The sequence below is a fragment of the Oryzias latipes genome, chromosome 1, assembly GCF_053564925.1.
Source record: "Oryzias latipes strain Hd-rR chromosome 1, Olatipes_Hd-rR_3.1".
Taxonomy (NCBI): Eukaryota; Metazoa; Chordata; class Actinopteri; order Beloniformes; family Adrianichthyidae; genus Oryzias; species Oryzias latipes.
In genome coordinates this window covers 26,314,222-26,325,949 of record NC_136237.1, presented here as the reverse complement: position 1 = coordinate 26,325,949, position 11,728 = coordinate 26,314,222, and the positions used below count along the sequence as shown (strand labels likewise).

General features: G+C 41.8%; 1 long non-coding RNA gene across 1 annotated transcript; it reads left to right on the top strand.

Annotated features, from left to right (window-relative positions):
- The first annotated feature begins 431 nt into the window (after positions 1-431).
- LOC144994408 (uncharacterized) lies at positions 432-7,446 on the top strand. Its single transcript, XR_013657941.1, has 2 exons — positions 432-3,551; positions 3,794-7,446. It is a non-coding gene; the product is annotated as an uncharacterized LOC144994408 (long non-coding RNA).
- Positions 7,447-11,728: the final 4,282 nt, after the last annotated feature.

The window sequence follows — 11,728 nt, the reverse complement described above, 5'->3', positions numbered from 1 at the left end:
TCTGAACCCCCTCAGCCAAATAATCAACAAGACTGGCTATGGATACCGACTCAGAAATGGGGCCAACATCAGTCACCTCCTCTACATGGATGACATCAAGCTATATGCTAAGAGCCAACGTGACTTTGACTCCCTGATCCACACCACCAGGATCTATAGTACTGACATTGGGATGTCATTCGGGCTCGAGAAATGCAGCCGGATGGTGACAAAGAGAGGCAAGGTAGTCCACACAAAAGGGGTCTCACTCCCAGAAGGAACAATAGCAGACATCGAGGACAGTTATAAGTACCTCGGAATTCCACAGGCAAATGGCAACCTGGAGCAGGCAACAAGGAAAGCTGCAACAGCTAAATACCTCCAACGGGTAAGGCAAGTCCTGAGAAGCCAGCTCAATGGCAAAAATAAGACCCGGGCAATAAACAGTGAAGGAATTTATATTTTTTTGGTAAATTCATTAGGGTTTTCAGTCTTAAATTTTATTACATTGAAGATAAGTCATTTGCTGAAGTGTGTGCTTTTACATCCTTAAAACCTTGAAGAAGCTTCTTTAAGTTGCATATGTGAGGGGTTTCAGGAATGCAGCTCCAACCTCCAACCCCCTTCAGGAGAAAACAGTCTTTGATCTTCTAAGACCATCTGGAAGCCTTAACTGTAGATCTGACATGGACCAGAATTAAATTGTCTCCAGGATTCAATTTAAATCATGGGAAACCCTGGAGGTGTCAACTCGCATGAGAAGGACAAAGGGTTGGGACTGACTGCCTGCGGAGAGGGATCCGGGCGGCTGTGCTGGACCCCCATGGGGACACTGTTGGTGGTCGGACAGTGGTCCATCTTTGAAATAACCCCCCTGGACGTTTGAAGCAGGAAGCTAGGACCAAATGCTGTAACTCCTAACATGGGCTGAAGGAAGTAGGCGGGCTCCTCTGTCAGCCAATCTCCAGCGACCAGAGGCGGAGATTCGGCGGCCAGCTTGCTCCCGGGGGAGGATGTTCTGACCACATGCTTAAAAGTCTGAACTCAAGGAATTTCCCTGTGTCTCCAGACAAGCTGCATGTGAATTCGGAATGTAACCTCTTGCGTATTGCAGGCTTTGATTTTGGACACCCAGATCGATCTGTTTTTACTCTGTTTTTAGAAATATTTGTTAGAGAATAAATTTGTTAAACTTAATCCGGCCGAATCCCGTGGTTTTCTTCTTCTCGACTTTATTGAACATGCAACAAGGAAAGTAATCTCAAAGCGACAGATTATATTTTCCAACATTAATTGGTGACCCCTGAACGTGAAAAGTGGGGAAGAAACGCGGAATCGCAACGCGGGTAAGAGGACCGATAGTGGTTTATTATGAGATTTCTGAGACTTTCGGCGAAAAGTCGGTGACGCTCCCCCCACGTGCTTGACTTCCATCGAGGCCTCACAAACAAAAGGTAAAGCAGGAACCTGTTCGTAAATTCTGCATATTGTTTACGTTATTCTTTTAGTGAATAACTCAAATTGTGGGGAAGTGAAGTATGTGGACGGCATAGCGCACCTGTATAAGTTTAGTGGTTCACCCTCCTGAAACAGCAAATTGGACTGAGGAAATTTATGAAAATTAGAGCTGAGCAAATTGTGCAGGTTTTGTCTGTTTAGCCTGTCAAAATTGAATAAATAGTAAATGGGGAGCGTGTGATATTTGGATTACGTTAAAATTTAGTAGGTTTTGCGTCTGTTTGAGCCTGTACGAAATCCCGTACGAAAACAACAGTGTTACTATAGGAACTAATTTTGCGCGTTTTAGGATTTTCGGAAAAACCAGGAAGGCGGCGAACCTTCACAAATTATTTTTAATGAGTAGAGAAACCACAGAGGGATTCACAGTAAAAATGAAAGGTGCGCTAGACAGAAGAAATGAGGAAACCGGTGAATTTTCTTTTGACGACAGACTTAATGACGCCGACGACTTGACTTGACAACAGCGGTGAAAATGGCTTGAATGAGAATGAATGGAATGAAATGTATGCGATTTTGGAAAGAATGGGATGAAAATGTTTGAAATCTGTGTATTTTAACTGTATTTTCCACATTTCCCTGTGTATTGTCTGCTCTACGGACGCAGCCATCTTGTTCATCATGTTTACATCGAACGGACCAATGACGGGACGTTTTACTTGTTTTCGAATGTGTAGACGACTGTGATTGGTTTTGTCTGTACCACGTGGTAAGCATGACGGAGTCCTAGCCAAAATGGCGACGGTGGCTGTGATTGGCTTTGTTTGTACCATGTGGTCGGCGAGACGCGTCCCTGACGACCAAATATGACGGAACGTGCTGAACTTTTTCATGAGGAACATTTGAAGAGTTTGGGATGTAATTTGCGGTAAAATCATGGTGGCGATCGTCGTTATCGAGCGTGGTAATGACCTCGGTTGTAAGACAGCGTTGAAAAACAACTTCCAGTGGGTTTTCGGTTCGCTGAAAAAGGTTTTTATGTTGCACAGCGCCTCCGACGGGAGCCTCTGCCGCAATGGCGAGATCAACGTGCATGGTTGCAGGGTCTAATAGATTTGGGGTAAAATAATTTTGTAATTATTTCGGTTTTCTTATTGTGAATACATATCTCTAATTTGTTTGTATGTCCTAATAACCGCGATTAAGTTCAGTTTTGTTCGAAGAAGTATTATTGGCATTTTTAATTTGTTTAATTTAGTTTTTCTGTTTTTTTTTATCTTGTGCACTGCTGTTTGAATGAGAAGCGAATGAGTGGCGGTTTTGTTTGTTTGAATCATAATCAATAGTATTTGAAAATTGTTTTCAGAATGGGGAAAAGGACGAGGTAAAGAAAAAGGGAAACATGGTTTTTGAGGATTTGGAAGGATGTTGCAATGTAGAGACATGAAATGTAAGGTGAAAAGCAGGAGAAATTAAAAGGCATTGTAAGTAAAATGGAGGGTCTGTGGGCATGGAAAGGTGTGGTATGAAAGTGCAGGGTATGGTAGAACAGGAGAAGAGGGAACATGAATGTTAAAACGCTAGTTATGAACGATTCATTACAGTGAAATGGTTTATTTTTATTTATGTGTAAGGTACCTAATTTGTTGTGTTATGTCTTTTGCAAAAACGGTTAAAAGTTATTGTCTTTGTATTGATTGTCTGTTTTAGAGTGAGAATTGTGTTTTTGGTTAAATAAGGAAAAGCTTAAATTGTGGGATTTTGTTGCTTTTAGCACTTCTACAGATTCTTTTTGTAGGGCAACAACAGTCCTTAAGGGTAAGTCAAAACAATTTGTCTTTATTTTTTTGATTAAGAGTGAATGATTAGCGGCCAGAATGCATGTAAGACAATATATTTTCCAAAGATTTTACTCCAGGTCCATCATTTCGGACAAAGAAAATTTTAGGGATTTTTTCCCCTTGCTGGCTTTCATTACTGATCAACTGACGGTGTTGGAGACGGTGAAGACTGAACATGACTAATCCATTTCTAAATCTCTTTCCAAGCAGAAGAGCAGCCCCCCCCCGAGATCTCATAAAACTTTAGGCAGAAAACCCCCCTCTGTTTTGTGGGTGAGTGACAAAAGACGCAGAAGTTTACCATCCTCCGCAGCTCTCTACCTTCACAGGAGGGAGCCGAGTCAGCAGTGACTGACCCCCAGAGCACATTTGAAGAAACAGGACAGGAGAGAGGGGGAGGTTGAGCAACTGACGAAAAACAATTCTTTACCTTGCTGAAATAATTCACACAGGATAAAAGGTGTTTTAAAAAAGAAAAGGAAACTAACATGAATTTTGACTTTTGATGCCCTCAGAGACAGCAGTAGTGACGTGTCATGCTCAGCCATTCGGAGGCCAAAACAGGAGGACGGGTGGAAAAATCCTGGGAGAAGCAGGCCACCCAGGGGACCCCAGCAGCAGTTGGAAATGGCATCTATGGCGCTCTGAACCCTGACAGCCCACAACGAGGTGCCCAACAGCAAAATGTACAGACCAAGAGGCAGAGGGTCTGGAGGAAAAATGAACAGTACCCATGACCACTCCAAGCCCTCCTCCACCGCGGCGAGGACCACAGGGCAAATCGGACAACACCACTTGATGCAGGAGCCATTGTCTTTTTCAAGCTCAAAGGTAACCACTGATGAGTCTACTGGACACTCTACCTGCTCTGACAAATGAACAAATGACTCCTCAAAACCTGCAAAAGACCATCCGACTGACTTTTGACCAGATGGTGGAACAGTCATGCGTGCATTCACCAAACACGCCTGTGAATCTGTTGGGATGGGACAGTCTTGTCAAAACAGGAGACAGCAGACTGGATGCCATGCCGGACACCACAGCCGACCCCCACTGCAGACATGTAAAGGGCCCTGAAACGCCAGGTGGTTTCGTTAATTTCAGGTTTGAAGCCTGGACTCCTGTGTTTGAAACCTCCGAATGGTCTGACCTGTACACTCCATTATGACAGAGAGCATGATTAACAGTAAGAAGTATTTCAGCAGGTAGAAGACCACACGTGGCATTTGAACTACACTGACATATATTAACCCTGAGGGCGAGCGGCTTATTGTGCATTCATACACTCACAAATGCAGTGATGCTAGCTGTCAGACACAGCTGTATCTCACATAGGATTAGACTAAGCAGGACATTAACAACACATTGGTTAAATTGTGTTTTTTTAGGTGTTCACTTTCCTCCCTCAATAAAAATGTACAGGTTAATTTTGCCGTTCAACAACTGAGCAGAGAGGAGACGGCTCAAGAAGATGCAGAGGTGATGTTAAAACGCTCTCTGATGCTTCATGGTCCACAGGTTCAGTTGATGTTGGTTCATTCTTCATCGTCCCCCCGGTGGTGATTCAGGGAACTGCAGGGGCACAGATTTTTAGATCTCAGTGCAGCTGATTGAAAGATGCAGATGAAGGAAACTCAGTCTGGGCTGTAGAACTATAGTGTCATTGAATATTCGTATTCTTCATGGTGTACTTCTTTGAAACCGGTTTTAAAAGTAGATGGATTGCATATGATTTAAGCTAATGTTAATTTGAGTTGATGACGTCACCATTATTATAAAACCTATACGTCCCTGATCCATATTGCATGCTGTCACCTTTAACCTCACAAGGTGTGTTGTTTGTTGCTATTGCTTTAGCACACGTTTTCTTTTGCATTCCATTACATAAAAATAGCAGACAATTGTTTGCATTATAGTACAGAGGGGTTCATAAAATCCTTCTGGCATTTTTTTTAATCACTGTTTAAAGTCTCTCTGACAGAAAATTATGCTATAAGAGGTTTGTGTTTTGCTAATGTAGGTTGATGACATCTGCCTGCAATTAATGAAAGATCTGTTGCAGTTGTATTATTTCTTCTTGTGACCTTGCCTTTTACAGGAGCGTGGACAGGACGCCTGTTCACCTTATCGATGCACCAAACTGTTTATTGATTTTATGTTCTTGCTTTGCATTTAATTCGTTTTATGTGTTTGTCCTGGAGCTTAGCCCCAGGCCAAGAGAGGGAGGTAGACAAAAGAGGTCTTAATAATTAAAAGAAGGACATTATTTTATCATTATCGTTTAAATGTATTTGTCTAGAAAGAATGTTTAAGTAGTAACACAGATTGACCATTTTTAAAATTTTAAAGCTTTGTGTGTCTGTTCATCTGATTTTCTCTCATCCACAGCAAGGATGAGTAGGTTCTACGACTGGGTCATTAGACAACAGCCCATAATAAACTTCTTTCTTTTTCTTGAATTTGTATTTTCCCCACTTGTGTTCTTCATAAAACAGCACGAGGGGCAGCAGACCTTTGAGAAGAGAAATGTGGTGGACCTTTTCCATCATATTTTCTCTTACTGCGCATGCGTAAATTGATTCTTGTCTCATTGTCTTTTGTGTTTTATTGTTTTTTATTTTTTAATTTCCGGACCCTAACACTAACAAAAACTAAGACCCACAGCAGAATCATCTTGGCAGAACAGTACCACAGCAGTGGACACCCAAAGTCCTTTTGCAGCCGTTCTGTTGTATCAGATGTGTCACATTTCTAATAACAGGCTTATTGAGAAGTCCATAGGAGGCCAGGTCCAAGCTTGCCAGAGCTTGTGGGACATGCAGAAGGAGGACGCGAGTGTTCGAGGCCCGGAATGACCTTTTTTGGACTTTGTTGCATTTTATAAAATTGCTTACTGTTATGTTTGACAATTTTCTTTTCTCTTTTCATCGTCTGTGTGATTTTTGTTCTGCTTTAACATTTCTCATTCCCCCCCCTTAATTCCAGGTGTTCCTTTTCCTTACAGGAAGTGCTATTTTATTGTCTTTGTATCTTTTACTTTTTAGAATAATTTGAATTTTTATTTGTGCATTTTCTTTATTTACTATTTTTTGTCTTGTTCTTTGTAAACGCCAATGTGCCAAAGATCCAATGAAGCATGAGTGTCCTTAGGGACGGTCGCCGATGGGGCTCGGGGCCTTAGCATGCATTTTTCCTGTCCAACTGAATGTTTCTTAAAGATCATTAATGCAAGCTCCACAGGTTTTTCGCTGCTAAACTCATAAATGGATCATCAACACCTTTGAAATGCACATTAATGCACATTGGATCTGTTTATATATTGTGAGGGCTCGAGACCACAGCTGATTTGATTGCATGATGTGATGATGTGTTTTTATTTTTTGTGTGACCTCACTTCGTGAGGTCAAGAGAGGGAAGCTGAAGGAATTTATATTTTTTTGGTAAATTCATTAGGGTTTTCAGTCTTAAATTTTATTACATTGAAGATAAGTCATTTGCTGAAGTGTGTGCTTTTACATCCTTAAAACCTTGAAGAAGCTTCTTTAAGTTGCATATGTGAGGGGTTTCAGGAATGCAGCTCCAACCTCCAACCCCCTTCAGGAGAAAACAGTCTTTGATCTTCTAAGACCATCTGGAAGCCTTAACTGTAGATCTGACATGGACCAGAATTAAATTGTCTCCAGGATTCAATTTAAATCATGGGAAACCCTGGAGGTGTCAACTCGCATGAGAAGGACAAAGGGTTGGGACTGACTGCCTGCGGAGAGGGATCCGGGCGGCTGTGCTGGACCCCCATGGGGACACTGTTGGTGGTCGGACAGTGGTCCATCTTTGAAATAACCCCCCTGGACGTTTGAAGCAGGAAGCTAGGACCAAATGCTGTAACTCCTAACATGGGCTGAAGGAAGTAGGCGGGCTCCTCTGTCAGCCAATCTCCAGCGACCAGAGGCGGAGATTCGGCGGCCAGCTTGCTCCCGGGGGAGGATGTTCTGACCACATGCTTAAAAGTCTGAACTCAAGGAATTTCCCTGTGTCTCCAGACAAGCTGCATGTGAATTCGGAATGTAACCTCTTGCGTATTGCAGGCCTTGATTTTGGACACCCAGATCGATCTGTTTTTACTCTGTTTTTAGAAATATTTGTTAGGGAATAAATTTGTTAAACTTAATCCGGCCGAATCCCGTGGTTTTCTTCTTCTCGACTTTATTGAACATGCAACAAGGAAAGTAATCTCAAAGCGACAGATTATATTTTCCAACAACAGCTACGCACTGCCAGTTATCAGATACCCTGCAGGAATAATAAGATGGCCAAAGGAAGAGGTACAGACCACGGATGTTAAGACACGAAAGCTCCTCACCATGCATGGAGGGTTCCATCCCAAATCCAGCACCCTGAGACTGTATGCTAGCCGCAAGGAAGGAGGCCGAGGACTAGTGAGCGTAGAAGCCACTATCCAGGATGAAACATCCAAGATGCATGAGTACATCAAGCTCAAGGCCCCAACTGACAGTGTGCTCAGTGAATGTCTCAGGCAATGGAGAGCAGAGGATACAGTGCTGGAGGACAGATCCTCATGGGAGGACAAACCCCTGCATGGGATGTACCACCGGACCATAACTGAAGTGGCTGATATCAAGAAGTCCTACCAATGGCTAGAGAGGGCTGGCCTACAGGACAGCACTGAGGCACTCATCCTGGCAGCCCAGGAACAAGCCCTGAGCACCAGAGCAATAGAGGCTCAGATCTACCACACCAGACAAGACCCAAGGTGTAGGCTGTGCAAAGAGGCACCTGAAACAATCCAGCACATAACTGCAGGGTGTAAGATGCTGGCAGGTAAAGCATACATGGAGCGCCACAATCAAGTGGCTGGAAAAATATACAGGAACATGTGTGCAGAATATGGACTGGAAACCCCAAGGTCAAAATGGGAAACACCCCCAAAGGTGGTAGAGAATGAAAGGGCAAAGATCCTGTGGGACTTCCAGATCCAGACTGATAGGATGGTAATGGCGAACCAACCAGACATTTTAGTGGTGGATAAAGAACAGAGGAAAGCCGTTGTGGTGGGTGTCGCAGTGCCACGCGATGGGAACATCAGGAAGAAGGAACATGAAAAACTGGAGAAATACCAGGGACTCAGAGAAGAACTGGAGAAAGCCTGGAAAATGAAGGTGACAGTGGTGCCTGTGGTAATTGGAGCACTCGGGGCAGTAACCCCCAAGCTGGAGGAGTGGCTACAACAGATACCTGGAAAGATCTCAGACATCTCAATCCAGAAAAGCGCAGTGCTAGGAACAGCTAAGATACTGCGCAGAACCCTCAAGCTCCCAGGCCTCTGGTAGAGGACCCGAGCTTGAGTGAGAAACCACCCACGAAAGGGTGAAAGGGGCAAGTTTTTTTTTTTTATATATACATATGTATATATATATATATATATATATATATATATATATATATATATATATATATATATATATATATATATATATATATACATATGTATGTATATATACATATGTATGTATATATACATATGTATGTATATATATATATATATATATATATATATATATATATATATATACATATGTATGTATATATATATATATATATATATATATATATATATATATATTGAAGGAAATTATATTTTTGGTCCTCACTTTAGAAGGGTTTCTCTGTCTTATTTTATTACGTTTTCTGTTTTACATATATCACCTTTAGTTTATTCCATAGCTAAAGTGTGTGCTTTCACTGAACTCCGTGCATTCTGACCTCACATTCCTGAGATGTGACCTATGGACTGCAGCTGCACCCCTTCCCCTACAGAGGAGGGGGATGTTGACCTCTCGGGGCATTGGTCAAACAGCAGTCAGCAGAAATGGAGCCAGTACTCTAATCTAAACCACCTGAAGAATAGAGTATGTCTGTGAGAATCGCTCTGGATGTCCAGTTCTCAAGAAGAACAAAAGACTGAACTTTGACCCAGAACCTCCATGGATTTCCTGCTGTCAATCTGATTTGTTGTGGACAGGAAGGGACGGAGTTTACTGCAACACTAGGTGTCCCTTTGAAGTCATTCCCTGAGGAGAGGAACTGGTCACGGAGAATGACCCTCTACGATTGGCTGAAGGAGGAGACGGATCATCGATCAGCCAATGCAAGTGTTCCAGGGCGGAGATTCGACGTCATGTTTTCCGCGGGAGGAGGAAACCCGAATTCTCTTTAAAAGTCTGAGCAGAGCATAATTTTATTGTCTTCTTCTGTCTTGTGGTCTTTCATGTAAAACGCCTGTAACTTCTTGCGTTTTGAAGGCCTTCTAAAATGAGGACCCAGATCTGTTTTAATTCTGTCTTAGAACTTTTGTTAGGGAATAAACCTTCTGTGACTTTATCCGGCTGAATCTTGGTCTTATATCTCTCCCGACTAATAGAACATGCGTGGAAAAATCTCAGAGCGAAAGATATTTTCCTACAAACTTGGTGACCCGATACGTGAAGTCGGGGAACGGTACATGGATCGAGCCGGTGACGTATTTTTCGTATTTTTTGAGACTTTCAGTGTAAAGTCTGGGCACGCTTCCTCCCGTCCACTTGGTCGACTTCTCACGCGGCCGCATACAAAACAGGTAAGCAGAAGCCTGCTGCAAAATTCTGCATATTGATTAAGTTATCTCATAGTTGAATAACTCAAATTGAACGAGATCTCGAGTGAGTGGGCGGTAGAGCTTCCCCCGAAATAAATAAATAAATAAATAGATAAATAGATAAATAGATAGATAAATAAATAAATAAATAGATAAATAAATAAATAAAAGTTGACCCAAACTTTAAAGGGATGGTTGACTGTTAGTTTGTGACACCTAGTGTGCAACAACAGTACAGAAAAGGTATCCTAGGTTTATCGGTTGTGTTTGAGGTAATGTATTTAAAAATACATAAGGTTCCGTCTGTTTGTCCTAGAGAGACGCCCAAGGCGTAAAAACAGTGTAGTATAGGAACTAATTTTTGCGCGTTTAGGTAATTTGGAAGACACTAACGGGGCAGCGGCCTCGACAAATTATTTTTTTAGATGGAGAGTGACCAAAGAAGGATTCGAAATTAACATCAAAGGAAAATATGAGGTATATGATGCATTTTGTCCGGACAAAATACGACTGGGGTGGAACAGACAATACGACGACAGACGACGGTGACGATTTGACTTGACAACAGCGGTGAAAATGACTTGAATGTGGATGAATGGAATGGAATGTATGAGATTTTGGAAAGAATGGGATGAAAAAGTGTTTGAAATCTGTGAATTTTAACTTTATTTCCACATTTCCTTGTTTATTGTGTCTATGGCCGCAGCCATCTTGTTTACGTCGAATGAACCAATGACTGGAGGTTTTAGTTGCTTTCGAATGTGTCGATGTCTATGATTGGCTTTGTTAGTACCACGTGGCCGGCGAGCCGGCGTCCCCGGAAATCGTAATGGCGAAACACGCTAAACTTTTACAGTTAGAGTTTGGGATCTAATCTGCGGTAAAATCATGGCGGGGATCGTCGTTATCGAGCGTGGTCATGACCTCGGTTGTAAGACGTCGTTTAAAAAACAAATTTCAGTGGGTTTTCAGTTCGCAGAAAAAGGTTTTTAAGTAGCGCTGCGCTTCCGATGGAAGCCTTTGCCTCTACGGCGAGGAGATGACTGCATGCATGGCTGCAGCAGCCGGCTCTGTTCGAACGAAAACTACTTTCTCGGGAGGTAACCCAAATCTTTTCAAAAACATGGTAAGGTAGCATCGGTCTAAAACATTTTGTGTAAAATAATTTTGCAATTATTTCGGTTTTTGTATTTTGAATATCTTTCTCTCATTTATTTGTATTTCCTAATTACCAAGATTTAGTTCAGTTTTGCTCAAAGACGTTTTATTGAAATTAGTTATAAGCATTTGGTTCTTTTAGACTCAGACTCCCTTAAAACAGAATTTGCACAGCTGTGAATGTTTGAATGTAAAGCACATGACTGGCGGTTTTGTTCGTTTGAATCAGATCAAGCATATTTGAAAATTGTTATAAGAGAAAGATGAGAAAAGAGAAGGGGAAATATTAACACTAGTTAGAAAAGATTCATTTCAGTGAAATGGTTTATTTTTGTGTGTAAGGTACCTAATTTGTTTTGTCTTTTGGTTTGGTTTTGAGAAAATTGTTAGAAGTTCTTGTCTGCGTCTTGATTGTCTGTGTTTTAATAAACCTGTTGTGGTTTAGAGTGTGAATTGTGTTTTTTGATTAAATAAGGAAAACTGAATAAAGAATTAGGAGAATAGAAAGGTTTAAGCAGTTCATTTTTCACAGAAAGAAGTTTGTGCTGTCATCTTCTAGGTGACAAAGAGCAGAGGGTTGATGGGAAGAGTGCAGCTCCACCCAAAACTATTTGAGGAGGTTTAACCATTACCCAATGTT